This window comes from Cupressus sempervirens, chromosome 10, assembly GCF_028749045.1.
Source record: "Cupressus sempervirens isolate cs-2001-9-10 chromosome 10, ASM2874904v1, whole genome shotgun sequence".
NCBI classification, from domain to species: domain Eukaryota; kingdom Viridiplantae; phylum Streptophyta; class Pinopsida; order Cupressales; family Cupressaceae; genus Cupressus; species Cupressus sempervirens.
In genome coordinates this window covers 639779461-639783075 of record NC_143127.1, presented here as the reverse complement: position 1 = coordinate 639783075, position 3615 = coordinate 639779461, and positions in this window count along the sequence as shown.

Below are 3615 nucleotides of genomic sequence, written 5' to 3'. Positions count from 1 at the left end.
AGAATCTAAACCATAAAATAAAAATCCCACAAAAGTAGCTAGAAATCATGGCAATCCAAGGTCTCCTTGAGCTGGATCCAACGAGACCAACCTCGCAACAATCCCATTCATATAGCTCCCACAACGTACAAAATAGTAAATCCTCATGAAGAGGATTTTGGGTTTTACTCTCAAACATTCTAATTCAAAAGTGAGAAGTGAGGAATTAAATTTTTTTTTTATATTTATTCACTTTTTGAGTGAATAATCGATTACGGCAAATAACCAACCAACCTAGTTCAACCCCAAATTGACCCAAACAAAATTAGGATATTCCTAAAAATAGAAATTCATCTATGGCAAACTACCAAAAATTAAAAATCAATTAAATAAATCCTAAAAACCCAAAAACATAGAAATTTTCTTAACAACTTTCGCGATAATCAGAACCTCTAAATGCATAGACACACTAACTGGTCAAATCACATAATGCAAATGAGTTTGGATTTAATAATCACTAAAAGGATTAATTTATCAATTAAAATAAGGATGCATTGACCATACAGGGATGACATTGATGAAATGTTGAATCACTAACTTCGTGTGCCATTGCCAGGGATATAAATCATGCACACTAAACAACATGATCAAGTGCAATTGTATATAATAACATAGCTGAAACAATAAATGTATTAAATGACTAATTTAACCATTTATTCAATTATACCAAAATAGTCCAATCACTCACATTTTCATATAGCATAATGAAGAAAGAATGAAGTAAATAACCATAGCATTAAATCCATCACATGACATAATAAGAGATATGTCCAAATACCAGATAACTAGATATCATCATAAAACACACTATCATCTCAAAATGGCATCATTATGCAATATGATTAACTAAACAATATATTAGTCTAGCATCTATGATACTAAAATCAAAGTATAACATTTGACCCTTAGGTCATCTCAAATGTAAAACATAACATGATTAACAAGAATCTCTTAGATCAGAATATAACAAGGTAAATATCAGTAACACATAACCAGTGAATCCAACATGAATAATATATTTCTCATTATTTAAGTGTTTAATAATGGTCACTTAAATAACATAAAAAGACACTTAAACACATAAGAAAAGATAGTCATAACATGACTAATCATTGCTACAGTGATGCAGGAGCATCCAGAGGTATAAGGGCAATCCTGTGTCACCCAAAAAAATGTACTTAGACTTAGTTTCTGTTTCATGTGTTTTCATTTTTGGACACCCATTTGAGTCAAATAAAGGTTCCAACTCTCACAGTTCCACTATCAGTGTGCTAGTAAATCTCAAAAAAATAGGAGTATGTAATTGGGCCATCATTTTGGTAAACTAGAATGTGTGAATTGGCCAGATGAATGTAATTGTTATTTAGAGCATTCCAAAAAAATAATCAGGTCAAAAGGCCCCACGATTTGAAAGTTATTGTAGTTTTTTGGGTTTTGGAGACCTCCTAAGAATTCTTCCAAGTCAGGTTAGGGGCATTCAATGACCTTGAAAAGGGCCAAAAAATGGGGGATGACTAAAGCTTGTCCATAGGGCTATAGAGCACTTCGACAGCTTTCCAAAAATGTAAACGGTTCGTCAATCGGAGCTATGGTTCAAAAGTTATGCCTCTCGAAAGTTCGATTACCATTTTCAGATTCTTCTAGATTTGCGCCGACTTCTAACGCACCTTCTGGAGCCTTCTATTTGGTTGATGGATGCCTACTAGCACTTTCTAGAATGTATTCCTAGTCCTTAACCCTCCGGGGTCTATTTAAGGAGATTCCTGGCATTGTAGAAGGCAGTTCGGAGTGGAGTTTGAGAGGAGGTACTGAAAAGAGAAATTATCTCCACATTTATGCTATTGCAAGCCCTTGGGGCATGTTTTGAAGTTTATTTTCTCTGTACTGAATGTACTAGCTTATTTTTTAGTTAAGACAATTTCCCTTTTTTTGTTGTGTCCATTCTATTCTTGGGTTGTGTCCCCATCAAGTGGTATTAGAGCAAGTTTTCCTAAGTGTGTAGACAGAGCGCCGACTATGAGGCAGTTTGCACTAGGACTGTGTCGTTGTGGGTTCGAGTTAGAAGATGCCTCCATGAAGAGAGCGTGGCAGAAGGGCCAAAGCTATTAATCCTGAGGAGGTTAGAGCCCTCCAAAGGTAGGTACAGGCATTGCAAGAGGAGCTCCGTAGAGGAGAAAATGTTGCCGCAGGTGACGACAATGAGGATGACAATGAAGAAGAAGAAATGGGACCAGAAGGGGAATTTGATGAGGAAGTTCTAAATCATGCAAAGGAAAGGCTTTTTAGGGCCATTACTAAGTTTGAGAAAAGACCCACAATTGAAGTGGGTGTATTTTCAGGAAATTTGAAACTAGATGAGTTGATTGATTGGATCAATGAACTAGAAGAATACTTTGAGTATGAGGATATCAGGGAACCAGATAAAGTTAAGTTTGCAAAGGTCAAACTGAAAGGCCATGCCAAAATCTGGTGGCAAGAGGTTCAATTGGAAAGAAACAAAAGAGGAAAGGAGAAGATCACAAGATGGGATCGCATGGTGGACAAATTGAAGAAGCAGTTCATTCCTGTGGACTACGAGCTTGATTTGTTTAAGAAGATGCATGGGTTAAAGAAAGCAAGAAGATCAGTCCAAGAATATACAGAGGAATTTTATTGACTCTTGATTAGAGCGGGGCATGTAGAAGAAAATAAGGAGAAGGTTGCTCATTATATCAGTGGGTTGCGACCTAGCATCCAGGAGAAATTAAGTCTGGTAAGAATGACCAGCGTGGAAGAGGCATACCAGTTTGCCCTACGAGTTGAAGAGAAGCTGAATAAAAGGTTTGAAGGAAGAAAGAGAGGGCGTGGTCAGGGAGGAAGGGGAAGCGGTAGATCATCTGGAGGCCGCAATGAAACCCAAAAGAAAAATGAAGATGTGGGTACTAGCAGGAACCAGAGGAATGAGGGTTTCAACCACTCCCATGATCAAGATTTTGGAAATCAGAGAGGAAGAGGTAGAGGATGTGGACAAGGAAGAGGAGGATTTTGTGGTACCTATTTCCATTGCAATGAAGAAGGTCATCGTTCCTTTGAATTCCCTCAACGACAAGGAAGGACAGATAGGAGAGCTGAGGGCCAAGCTAGGGTTGCTCATGTGGATGAAGATGCACAATCATCACATTCAGAGGATGCAGAAAGAGGAGAGACCTTGGTAAATGAAAGAGTCCTACTAAGTGGTGAGATTTAACCAGGACAATAGAGGATTTTTTTCTATACCAGATGCAAGTGTGAGGATAAATGTTGTGACGTGATCATTGATGGTGGTAGCACTGATAACTTGGTATCAGAAGAGATGGTCTCTAAGCTGAAGCTCAAGAGGGAGAAACATCCCCAACCCTATCAGATTGCTTGGGTAAAAGATGATCATAAGGTCCTGGTAAGTGAACAATGTTCAGTAAAATTCAAAATTGGGAGTTACCATGATGAAGTTCTCTATGATGTTATTCCGATGGATGTTTTCCATCTATTGTTGGGTAGACCATGGCAGTTTGATAGACATGCAGTACATGATGGACATGCAAACACATACTCTCTGAC